We start from the raw sequence: 14,112 nt of genomic DNA on the forward strand, positions 1-14,112 counted from the left end.
TAAGTGTAGGGAGTTATAACAAGGAGTTAGTTCATAAGTGTAGGGAGTTATAACAAGTGTGTTAGTTCATAAGTGTAGGGAGTTATAACAAGTGTGTTAGTTCATAAGTGTAGGGGGTTATAACAAGGAGTTAGTACATAAGTGTAGGGAGTTATAACAAGGAGTGTGTTAGTTCATAAGTGTAGGGAGTTATAACAAGGAGTTAGTACATAAGTGTAGGGAGTTATAACAAGGAGTTAGTACATAAGTGTAGGGAGTTATAACAAGGAGTTAGTGCATAAGTGTAGGGAGTTATAACAAGTGTGTTAGTACATAAGTGTAGGGAGTTATAACAAGGAGTTAGCACATAGGTGTAGGGAGTTATAACAAGTGTGTTAGTACATAAGTGTAGGGAGTTATAACAAGTGTGTTAGTTCATAAGTGTAGGGAGTTATAACAAGTGTGTTAGTTTATAAGTGTAGGGAGTTATAACAAGTGTGTTAGTTCATAAGTGTAGGGAGTTATAACAAGTGTGTTAGTTCATAAGTGTAGGGAGTTATAACAAGTGTGTTAGTTTATAAGTGTAGGGAGTTATAACAAGTGTGTTAGTTCATAAGTGTAGGGAGTTATAACAAGTGTGTTAGTTCATAAGTGTAGGGAGTTATAACAAGGAGTTAGTACATAAGTGGAGGGAGTTATAACAAGTGTGTTAGTTCATAAGTGTAGGGAGTTATAACAAGTGTGTTAGTTCATAAGTGTAGGGAGTTATAACAAGTGTGTTAGTTCATAAGTGTAGGGAGTTATAACAAGTGTGTTAGTTCATAAGTGTAGGGAGTTATAACAAGTGTGTTAGTTCATAAGTGTAGGGAGTTATAACAAGTGTGTTAGTTCATAAGTGTAGGGAGTTATAACAAGGGTTTTAGTTTATAAGTGTAGGGAGTTATAACAAGTGTGTTAGTTCATAAGTGTAGGGAGTTATAACAAGGAGTTAATTCATAAGGACTGAATAGCCTACTCCGGGATACCAGTGAAATAACACAAACTTACTCCAAACTTTAATTCCCGAAATAATGGACACAGCAACAGAGCTGATAGGAAGACCAACAGGTCACATTTATTTAAATCACTAGTGTGCATGGTCACACTAGCAGGTTACTCAGTAACCAACAGCATATGCAAATATGCCTGGCGTGCATGAGTCCCTAACAATAACTCCTACATTGGGAGGAAGAGGCCCAAATTTGTTTCAGGATATAACGGAGTCCTCCAGATGACTCTGCCCCATCAGATGTTAGCCAAGGGGGGTTAAGATGATTTTCTGGCCTGCCTACCTGCGAGGAGAAGGCACCTTAGGCTTGGACCTAGTGACATCGCCTTTCCTCTACCAATCACTCCACCCCAAGGCTTCAGAATTAGGCCGCTACATCTCGCCACCATATCAACAAGAGACTCTTGCCGCCACCACTCATGCAACTTAAAGTTGGGTGGCTAACGCCTCTTTAAAATTACCCAGAAATAGGTCTAAACCCACCTCTGATAAATGCACATCATCGGGGCGGTACAAAACTTTTGGTTGGCGGACCACAAACCCCTGTGACCCGCAGACAGTCTTTTCCACCTCTCTTTTGACTTTCTTCCTGATCCTATACCCAGCACCCGCTGAACCTAAGTGCCTCCAATGCAGTCTGGCCACCATATTGGACCATCCCACACGGACCCCCATGCACCACGTTCGCAGCCATGCTATGTCTGCTTGAATGATCCTGATGAGATCCAAAACTGGGGTCTCACCAACATTATTCCCTCCAAGATGCAGCACCACCATCTGGGGCCTACCCCAACAAATATGCGCATCCTGCAGCAGTGTCGGGAGCTCACGCCAGCGCATCCCCCTCTGACCCAACCACCTGACGGATGCCTTAGCCGTAGGGAAACCTAATTGCTGCCCCCCAGGTGAAGCAGCAGCCCGAATGGCCGCCCAGTGGACATAAGAATGTCCCACAATCCAAATTCGCATTTACAGAGCAAAACCAAATACTGCTGGCTATTGCGACAATGGCCTAACATACAACTTTTACCTGTTTGAACGCCATCTTCCTAAGCGCCTAATGCCTGCTGCAGACTGCCCTTCCACCGCTGCCGACGTGGCTGCACCAATCCTAAAGGAATGCGTCCCTATACTGCTTGGATTAATGCCTACCTTGCCAGCCACAACCTTTAGCACCTTCTTGAACTGGTAGACCAACAGCGAGGAACCATCCGCATGGACTAAGAATTGACTCCCACCTACTGAATGTATCCCTAAGAACTCAGACAGCACTCGGACTGGACAGGCTACACCACCGCCTTTCCAAGCCAAAGTTACCCAAGTGCTCTTACCCTCCTGGTCCGTTTTAGACCGGGGGACAAAAAGTAGAACTGCCGACTCATACACTCTAACGTGCTGAAGCAGAACACCTCTCCCTGACACCTTAGCTGCTGGTGCTCCCAGTTCGCTCACGCACAACGCACCTGCCAACGCCAGAACAAAAGCTGCCCGGAATAACGAGCACTCGTACGGGGATGAACAAACCTCTTGCAACCCAAGCAAAAGCCTCTCTAGTCGCTCACTCGTTATCGGCTCCCTGACATCGGGCACTTTGATCTCCATGCACCCCCGCTTCACTAAGAACGACCCTGCTAGGTCAGGGACAGCTGCCAGCTTATAAAAATACGAAAGGGCTGCCAATCCTGCCTGCACGGCCCCTTTACGCATTCCCTGCGCCCTAAGCACCATCAACCATTCCAGCAACATTACCTGCGAGCCATCCCTCACAGAAACCTGTCGACACACGCAGAAGTCCTCAGCAGCATCTGGAACTAACTTCCTAAACTGATCCTATTTGAAACGCGACAAGGCATCCGCTACTACATTATCCACCCCCGACATGTTCAGATGCACGAAATTAATATTGCCGCAGAGGCACTGCAACACCGGGAAACGCAGATACCGCACCACTACAGGAGAAGCAGCCGACAAGTTGTTGACAGCATGCACCATGCTGAGGTTATCAGACCAAAATGTGACTACCCTATCGTTTAAATGGTCAGCCCAAAGTTCTACTGCCACTACAATGGGAAATAGCTCAAGGAGGGTCAAGTTTCTAGTCAGTACCCGCTCGCGCCACTCAACCGGCCACGGCCCTGCGCACCACTCGCCATTGAAGAAGGCACCGAAGCGAAATGCTCCCGCCGCTTCAGTAAACAGCTGTAGCTCTTGACTAGTCACTTTCTGCCTAGGCCAATTCCGCACCCTAATGAAATCCATCAGGAACCTATCCCAGACCTGTAAATCTTCAATTATATCCCTGGAAACCTGTACTCTGCCTGCCCTAGCTGGTCCCAAACAACCCTCCATCCATCTGTTGAATACCCTGCCCATAGGTATAACCCTGCAGGCAAAATTCAACATTCCAAGCAATGATTACAGCTCTTTCTTCTGCAACCATTCTCCTGCAGCAGCCACCCTAACCGCTTCCAGGAGTTTATGGATCTTCTCACTCGGCAGATGGCACAACTCAGCCTCTGTGTCAATTTCTATCCCGAGGTATGTCAGGCGCGTGCAAGGCCCCTGCGTCTTGTCCTCAGCTGGCGGAACCCCAAATTTAGCCATCATAGGGCGCATGGTTCCCATTAGCCTGTCGCAACCTCCTGATCCTGGTGTGCCCACCAAGTGGAAATCATCCAGATAATGTGCCACTGCGTGATCCCCCGCTACCGAAACCACCACCCAGTGCAAAAATGAGCTGAACATCCCAAATAATGCACATGACAGGGAACACCCCATGGGTAAGCACCTATCTACATAATACTCCCCCTGCAATTTGCACCCCATTAACCTAAAGGAAGCTGGATGCAATGGCAACAATCGAAAAGCTGACTCAATGTCAAGCTTTGCCAATTTGGCACCCCTCCCAGCCCGCAGCACCACAGTCAGTGCCTGGTCAAAGGACTGGTAATGCACTGAGGCCAACTCGGGGTCAATGGCATCATTGACCGACACGCCTACTGGATAGGACAAGTGCTGAATCAAGCAAAACTTCCCCGGCTCTTTCTTGGGGACTACCCCCAGCGAGGACACAACCAAATCTGTTATCAACAACTCCGCAAAGGGGCCTAACATTCTCCCTAGCCGCACCTCCTTCATCAACTTTTCCCGCACCACTTCAGGGAACTGCTTCACTGATTTCAAATTGTGGTGAGTCACTGACCCGCTCATGTAGCACGTGACGGGAATCTGGAAACCCTCCCGCAACCCTGCCAGCAGCGCGCTTGCTGCCTGGCGATCCGGATTCAAGTGTAGCCAAAGCTCAAGGGCGACCTTAGCCCCAGCTGCTCCCTTAGGCTGACCTCTGGCTGCCCCAAGGTCTTTCCTTTTGGACTCACAACCGGGGAGAGCTTCCCCGCAGAATTTGCAAATGTGGCGAAAGGAGCACGCTGTGCCCCTATCGCACTGGCGATCCTGGATCTTCCAGCACTCACGGCCCCGGCGTCTGACCTTAGAAAAAGACCTCTGTGCACCCGCAGGAGATCCAGGGGGGGGGGAAAAGCGATTGTTTGGCCCCCAATTTGTCCCACAAGTGCATGTCGGTCATACCGAAGTTCAGAAGAGGGTTCCCTACCATCTTCCTTCGGTACTCAGCATCATACCTCTCATCCTTGTACCTCTGACAGATCCAGTCAATAGTATCCATATACTTAATGACTGCCTGCATCTGAACAGGATGTTTCTCCAAATAGAAAGTGCCCAGGACCCTGAAACAGTGGTGCCATTCAAGGTATGTGTCTGGGTGCTTAAACTTCTTTGGACCCGTCCCATCCTTACTCCTCTCTTTCTGTCTCTGTGCCTCAACAGACAGTTCAAATACATTCACGTATTTGCCTGCCTGTATTTTTTGCACAATTTTCATCTTCAAGTGCCCATAAAGGCAGTGCACCTGGCACAGGGAAGTATCCCTAAGAAGCGCTGCCTTGCACCCTACGCTCTCCTGAATGGGCCCTGCCTGCACCGCTAAAGCACTAGGAGGGTCTGCCTGCCTGACCACCACTTTCTGCCCTAACGCCTGCGCCCCCTGACCTGACACTATCTTGTTGAGCAGCTTGAACATTCTACGCTTAACTTTGCCCTTGAGCGCCAAAGACTGGTCACTATCTGACCCTGAGTTTGATGATGAGTCTGAACCCCCAACCAGACATCCTGCTACTTCTTTGTTCGCCTGACTCAGTGAAAGGGACCACGCCATCGTAGAATCCTCCACACGACCACCTGCTGCCACTGGAGCCTGCAAGACAATGGAAAGGTCGGGAGTACCAGGGTCTCTGAGCACTGCCCCACTAGCACTCACACCCCCAGCAACATGCACACCCCCAGCTGATGCCAGCTGCCTCCCTAACGTATTCCATGCATTCAGCAATGGTTGCAGCCACTGCAGCAGAGCTGCTGGAATGACCTGCAGCCCCCCTGCTTGCACAGGTTGCCCCCAAGCTGCCGCATGTATGCCCCCAACAGGCCCTGCCACCACATGCTGATTGGTCATAGAGCTATGCCCACCATGCATCCGCATCACTGTAGGCCAAGCAACCGCTGCCATGCTGCCCCTAGACCCTTCACCAGCCATACTGCCACCTTGAGCCTGCTGCCCCTGCTGTTGTGCCACATTGCCACATCTACTGCCCGCTACCGGAACAGACCCAGAGCCTCTGACACCTCTCTTGGAATCGTTTGTTGAAAAGAATATCTAGATAGGCTCAGAATCAGCAATGCACATATATTTTTCTTGTCATTGGCTCATGAGATGTGGTCAGCTAGCTCCCAGTAGTGCATTGCTGCTCTTAAGCCTATCTAGATATGCTTTTCAACAAAATGATAGTGGCAAGCCTTGCTTCCTCCAAATAAGACATGTGGTGGGTGAAGTTTTGTCTGTTGAAAAGTAATTGGGGAAAAATCGTAATTTAAAGGGATATTAAACCTTAAAATACTTTTTTTTTTGTCAATCAGACAGAGCAGACAATATTAAAAAGGTTCCAATTTACTTCTGTTATCAAATTTATTTTGTTCCCATGATATTCTGTTTTGTAGGGATACCTAGGTAGCATCTGATGCAGTACAGGAAATACTGCTGCCATCTAGTGCTCTTGCACATGAATAACATTCTTGTATACATGCTGCCATCTAGTGCTCTTGCACATGAATAACATTCTTGTATACATGCTGCCATCTAGTGCTCTTGCACATGAATAACATTCTTGTATACATGCTGCCATCTAGTGCTCTTGCACATGAATAACATTATTGTATACATGCTGCCATCTAGTGCTCTAGCAAATGGATAACATTCTTGTATACAGGATGCCATCTAGTGCTCTTGCACATGAATAACATTCTTGTATACATGCTGCCATCTAGTGCTCTTGCACATGAATAACATTCTTGTATACATGCTGCCATCTATTGCTCTTGCAAATGAATAACATTCTTGTATACATGCTGACATCTAGTGCTCTTGCAAATGGATAACATTATTGTATACATGCTGCCATCTAGTGCTCTTGCACATGAATAACATTCTTGTATACATGCTGCCATCTAGTGCTCTTGCACATGAATAACATTATTGTATACATGATGCCATCTATTGCTCTTGCAAATGAATAACATTCTTGTATACATGCTGCCATCTAGTGCTCTTGCACACAAATAACATTCTTGTATATATGCTGCCATCTAGTGCTCTTGCACATGAATAACATTCTTGTATACATGCTGCCATCTAGTGCTCTTGCACACAAATAACATTCTTGTATACATGCTGCCATCTAGTGCTCTTGCACATGAATAACATTCTTGTATACATGCTGCCATCTAGTGCTCTTGCACATGAATAACATTCTTGTATACATGCTGCCATCTAGTGCTCTTGCAAATTAATAACTTTCTTGTATACATGCTGTCATCTAGTGTTCTTGCACATGAATAACATTCTTGTATACATGCTGCCATCTAGTGCTCTTGCACATGAATAACATTCTTGTATACATGCTGCCATCTAGTGCTCTTGCAAATTAATAACTTTCTTGTATACATGCTGTCATCTAGTGCTCTTGCACATGAATAACATTCTTGTATACATGCTGCCATCTAGTGCTCTTGCACATGAATAACATTCTTGTATACATGCTGCCATCTAGTGCTCTTGCACATGAATAACATTCTTGTATACATTCTGCCATCTAGTGCACTTGCACATGAATAACATTCTTGTATACATGCTGCCATCTAGTGCTCTTGCGCATGAATAACATTCTTGTATACATGCTGCCATCTAGTGCTCTTGCACATGAATAACATTCTTGTATACATGCTGCCATCTAGTGCTCTTGCACATGAATATCATTCTTGTATACATGCTGCCATCTATTGCTCTTGCACATGAATAACATTCTTGTATACATGCTGCCATCTAGTGCTCTTGCAAATGAATAACATTCTTGTATACATGCTGCCATCTAGTGCTCTTGCGCATGAATAACATTCTTGTATACATGCTGCCATCTAGTGCTCTTGCACATGAATAACATTCTTGTATACATGCTGTCATCTAGTGCTCTTGCAAATGAATAACATTCTTGTATACATGCTGTCATCTAGTGCTCTTGCACATGAATAACATTCTTGTATACATGCTGCCATCTAGCGCTCTTACAAATAAATAACATTCTTGTATGCATGCTGCCATCTAGTGCTCTTGCACATGAATAACATTCTTGTATACATGCTGCCATCTAGTGCTCTTGCACATGAATAACATTCTTGTATACATGCTGCCATCTAGTGCTCTTGCACATGAATAACATTCTTGTATACATGCTGCCATCTAGTGCTCTTGCAAATTAATAACTTTCTTGTATACATGATGCCAGATATTTACATCCTCCGGAACTTACATCCCTGCTTTACAGCAAAAGATACTAAGAGAACAAATACAATTTGATAATAGAAGTAGATCAGAAAGTTGTTTAAAAATGTATCTAATTCATGATATGATATTTTGTGTTTCATGAATCTAACATCTATAATTGTGTTTTATATAAGGGCCCAGTACATCTAAACTTACCAGAAATGCTTTGTAAGTAAAATATCTGCTTTTCTCTTGCATAGTTTCTAGATCTCTTAAATAGTTAACAAGTGCATAATAAAAAGACAATGATTTAACACCTACTCTGGAATGAAAATAAGCAGCAGATTTTTTTTCTGACAAATGTATTTTTTCTCCCATTTCCTTTTCCCCTGTATCATGTGACAGACATCAGCCAATCACAGACAAGTATATGTATAACCTGTGAGCTTGTGCACATGCTCAGTAGGATCTTGTTCCCCAGAAAGCGTGTATATAACAAGACTGTATTCAATTTCATAATGGAAGTAAATTAGAAAGAAATTTTTATTTTGACGGGTGTCCCTTTAAAGCTTATTATTAATATTTGATTCTAGTTTTCTTTGTACGGTTATTTAAATTACCTGTTTTATTGTTTGACCTGCTGTATTGCTTGACCTGTTTTATTGTTTGACCTGCTTTATTGTTTGACCTGCTTTATTGTTTGACCTGCTTTATTGTTTGACCTGCTTTATTGCTTGACCTGCTTTATTGTTTGACCTGCTTTATTGTTTGACCTGCTTTATTGCTTGACCTGTTTTATTGCGTGACATGTTTTATTGCTTGACCTGCTTTATTGCTTGACCTGTTTTATTGTTTGACCTGTTTTATTGTTTGACCTGTTTTATTGTTTGACCTGCTTTATTGCTTGACCTGTTTTATTGCTTGACCTGTTTTATTGTTTGACCTGCTTTATTGTTTGACCTACTTTATTGCTTGACCTGCTTTATTGCTTGACCTGCTTTATTGCTTGACCTGTTTTATTGTTTGACCTGTTTTATTGCTTGACCTGCTTTATTGTTTGACCTGCTTTATTGCTTGACCTTTTTTATTGTTTGACCTTTTTTATTGTTTGACCTGTTTTATTGCTTGACTTGCTTTATTGCTTGACCTTTTTTATTGCTTGACCTGTTTTATTGTTTGACCTGTTTTATTGCTTGACCTGCTTTATTGTTTGACCTGCTTTATTGCTTGACCTTTTTTATTGTTTGACCTGTTTTATTGTTTGACCTGCTTTATTGCTTGAGCTGCTTTATTGCTTGAGCTGTTTTATTGCTTGACCTGTTTTATTGTTTGAGCTGTTTTATTGCTTGACCTTTTTTATTGTTTGACCTGCTTTATTGCTTGACCTGTTTTATTGCTTGACCTGCTTTATTGTTTGACCTGCTTTATTGCTTGACCTGCTTTATTGCTTGACCTGCTTTATTGTTTGACCTGTTTTGTTGTTTGACATGTTTTGTTGTTTGACCTGTTTTATTGCTTGACCTGTTTTATTGTTTGACATGTTTTATTGCTTGACCTGCTTTATTGTTTGACCTGTTTTATTGTTTGACATGTTTTGTTGCTTGACCTGTTTTATTGTTTGACTTGTTTTATTGCTTGACCTGCTTTATTGCTTGACCTGTTTTATTGCGTGACCTGTTTTATTGCGTGACATGTTTTGTTGCTTGACCTGTTTTATTGTTGGACTTGTTTTATTGCTTGACCTGTTTTATTGCGTGACATGTTTTGTTGCTTGACCTGTTTTATTGTTGGACTTGTTTTATTGCTTGACCTGCTTTATTGCTTGACCTGTTTTATTGCGTGACATGTTTTGTTGCTTGACCTGTTTTATTGCGTGACATGTTTTGTTGCTTGACCTGTTTTATTGCGTGACATGTTTTGTTGCTTGACCTGTTTTATTGTTTGACCTGCTTTATTGCTTGACCTGTTTTATTGCGTGACATGTTTTATTGCTTGACCTGCTTTATTGCTTGACCTGTTTTATTGAGTGACATGTTTTGTTGCTTGACCTGTTTTATTGCTTGACCTGTTTTATTGCTTGACCTGTTTTATTGCTTGACCTGTTTTATTGCTTGACCTGCTTTATTGCTTGACCTGCTTTATTGCATGACCTGCTTTATTGTTTGACCTGTTTTATTGTTTGACCTGTTTTATTGTTTGACCTGCTTTATTGTTTGACCTGTTTTAATGTTTGACCTGCTTTATTGTTTGACCTGCTTTTTTGTTTGACCTGTTTTATTGCTTGACCTGTTTTATTGTTTGACCTTTTTTATTGTTTGACCTGTTTTATTGTTTGACCTGTTTTAATGTTTGACCTGCTTTATTGTTTGACCTGCTTTATTGTTTGACCTGTTTTATTGCTTGACCTGCTTTATTGTTTGACCTGCTTTATTGTTTGACCTGCTTTATTGCTTGACCTGCTTTATTGCTTGACCTGTTTTATTGTTTGACCTGTTTTATTGATTGACCTGTTTTATTGCTTGACCTGTTTTATTGTTTGACCTGCTTTATTGCTTGACATGTTTTATTGTTTGACCTGCTTTATTGCTTGACCTGTTTTATTGCTTGACCTGCTTTATTGCTTGACCTGTTTTATTGCTTGACCTGCTTTATTGCTTGACCTGTTTTATTGCTTGACCTGTTTTATTGCTTGACCTGCTTTATTGCTTGACCTGCTTTATTGCTTGATCTGTTTTATTGCTTGACCTGCTTTATTGTTTGACCTGTTTTATTGCTTGACCTGTTTTATTGTTTGACCTGTTTTATTGTTTGACCTGCTTTATTGTTTGACCTGTTTTATTGCTTGACCTGCTTTATTGTTTGACCTGTTTTTATTGTTTGACCTGTTTTATTGCTTGACCTGTTTTATTGTTTGACCTGTTTTATTGTTTGACCTGTTTTATTGCTTGATCTGCTTTAATTAGTTTGTTTTCTGATGTTTGATCAGGTGTTTTGTAATTACAGTGGATCGAGTTCTACACATGAGGAAGTGAATGTTCACATGACAGATGCAGCTATATTAGTGAGTCGCCAGCAAGTCACTAGTGTGACAAGGGACACGTGTGCATTTTATGTATCCATGAGATATTCCTCAGGGATGTTAATTTTATACCGTTGTGTACCCTACTCGAACCCAGTGCTGTGACATTTGCATTTCTTTACCAGTAAATACAATAATTACAATAAATGAACATTAAGATGATTACATTTCATTTGTGCATTTAAAGTGTGAGGTTGAGATAGAAGAAATAATTGTATTTTTAACGTGAGAACATAACATACAGAACACAAAGCGTGCAAAAGATTTAAACACATCTCATGCAGTGGTCCTAAGCTTAACACGGCAGGTGATTGGTCCGGTACATTAATTCTGCTTCTGATTGGCTCAGCCTCTGTGTTCAGGACCGGATCCGCAGTTTACTGCCGCTCTAGAGAGGAGTTTAACTATGCAGAGTTTGACGCACAAGTAATACTTCAATAATAAAATCCTGCACCACATTTAAGCAAAAGGCTTTTATCCCTTACAAAAAATAAAATCCATATGACCTGTCATGATATGATATGATATGATATGAGACAGCAGGCATGAAATAATGCTGTTGAATTGTCCCCATTAAAGATATAGTGTAATGCTCGTGGGATACTCCTCTATCAGACTGAACTCAGCCAATAGTCTTGTTATCCTGGCGTCGAGCTGGAATAATAGGGAATATCCCAGAGCAGAGAAGGTTTGCAAGGTGAGATAAGTGGCAACTTACCACAGGCAGGACAGTCCTTGGCGGCACCAGACAGGGAACCAGAGAAAGGTAGTTCAGGGGTAAACCACTAGGATAGTCAGGCAGGGATTGGCAACAGTAAGGCAGTCCAGAGGTAAACCACTTGGATGGTCCAGCAGGCAGGGTTTGGCGACAGTAAATCAATCCAGCAGTTTAAGGGTTAAACAGGCAGAGTGGTCAGACAGGCAAGGTTTAGCAACAATATAACAGTCCAGCAGTTAAGGGTTAAAGAGGCAGAGTGGTCAGACGAGCACGGTTCAGCAGTAGTATATCAATCCAGCAGTTTAAGGGTTAAACAGGCAGAGTGGTAAGACAGCCAAGGTTCAGCAACAATATAACAGTCCAGCATACAAATAAGCACAACCCAAGAGAACAGTAAGTAACACCTATACTTGGGCAGTGATAGGCAGGAGTGAAGTTACTTACATAGGTGCAGGATTCGCGCCACAGGAGATCTTTGAAGAAGGGTGGTATTCAATTGAGCAACCACACAGGAAGGGGGTATGATATGTTTCAATAGGAGCTTCAGAGGAATCACTTGAGTGAGGAAACTGACGGGAAATGACATCTGCCTTCTTGTTTTTGGTCCCAGTAAGATAAGAGACCACAAAGTTAAAGCGGGAAAAGAACAGGGCCCACCTGGCCTGTCGAGGATTGAGTCGATGAGCAGTCTCTAGGTAAGTCAGATTCTTGTGGTCGATGAGAATCTGAATGGGATAAGCGGTGCCTTCCAAACAATGACGCCATTCCATCAAGGCCATCTTGGGGTTAGAACTGCTCCAGCCCCTATCTCGGAGGCATCAACCTCTAATGTGAACTGTAGGTCAGGATCAGGATGGCGAAGCACAGGAGCAGAACAAAAGGCTTTTTACAGACGAGATAAAGGATTTATGGCTTCAGGAGGCTAATGTTTACAGTCTTTGTTCTGTTTTGTCAGTTCAGTGAGTGGAGCGACTGTTTGGGAAAAGTTCTTTATGAACTTGCGGTAATAATTGGAGAACCCCAAGAATCTCTGCAATTCCTTCAATGAAGTAGGTTGGAGCCACTCTAAAACTGCAATGAGTTTAGCAGGATCCATGGCAAAACCTTCTTTCGAGATCACATAGCCAAGGAACTGGATCTGGACTTGGTCAAACTCACCTTTTTCTAGTTTGGCTCATAAAGAATTGTCCCTGAGATGTTGAAGTACCTGTCTCACATGTTTAGGATGCTCTTCCTGAGTGGAAGAGAAGATAAGGATGTCATCAAGGTAGATGATGACAGTGCAATTGAGGAGGTCACGGAAGACATAGTTGACAAATGCCTGGAAGACTGCAGGGGCGTTACATAACCCAAAGGGTATTACAAGGTATTCATAATGCCCTGATATTGTGTTGAAGGCGGTCTTCCATTCATGGCCTGGAAAGATACGAATCAGATTGTATGCCCCACGTAAGTCCAGCTTGGTGAAGAAGCAAGCATCCTGGAGTGAGTCATACAGTTCGGTGATCAAAAGAATGGGAAAGCGATTCTTGATAGTTATGATGTTCAAGGCCCTGTAGTCGATGCAGGGTCTGAGCCCACCATCCTTCTTACTAACAAAAAAGAAGCCTGCCCAAGCAGGAGAGGAGGAAGGGCGAATGAAACCTTTAGCTAGGTTCTCTTGGATGTACTCCTCCGTGGATTTGGTTTCATCTTTGGAAGACCTTTAGGAAGTGGGGCTCCTGGAAAGAGGTCGATCTTGCAGTCATAAGGACGGTGGGGTGGCAGCATGTCGGCTGCTTTTTTCTCAAACACATCTGCAAAGTCTGTATATACTGCAGGAAGGTTTGGAGGAGTCTGTATACTGGCTATGGGGATGCGGGGCAGAGGAGTGATTTTAGCAAGGCAGGAGTGGAAACAGGAGGTATCCCAGGAGGCCAGTTGTCCTTCAGCCCAGTCGAACTGTGGATTGTGTATACAAAGCCAAGGAAGACCAAGAATGACAGGCTGTGCTGGGGAATGAATGACCTCGAACTGCAGCTGTTCAGTTTGAAGGACTCCCACAGTCAGGGGTGCTGACTCAAAATGGATCAAACCTGAACCAAGGGGGGTGCCATCCAGAGTAGTTATTTTGAGACAATGTCTTTTCTGCAGGAGAGGCAAGCCAGCTTGGATCATAAAACGGTGATTCAGAAAGTTTCCAGCTGCCCCTGAATCAATGAAGGCTTGAGTGTGGACTGTATTCTAAAGGAAGGTAAGGGTTAGAGGTACCAGAATCCAAGTAGAATGAGGGGATTTAGTAGTGATCATGCTTAGAGGTACCCCAGTGTTATCCCCTAAGCATTGGCTTTTCCCGGCCGAATGTCTCAGTCCTTTAGTTGGTGGGTGTTAGACCCACAATAAAAGCATAGTCTCAATCT

The sequence above is a fragment of the Bombina bombina genome, chromosome 7 (assembly GCF_027579735.1).
Source record: "Bombina bombina isolate aBomBom1 chromosome 7, aBomBom1.pri, whole genome shotgun sequence".
NCBI classification, from domain to species: Eukaryota; Metazoa; Chordata; class Amphibia; order Anura; family Bombinatoridae; genus Bombina; species Bombina bombina.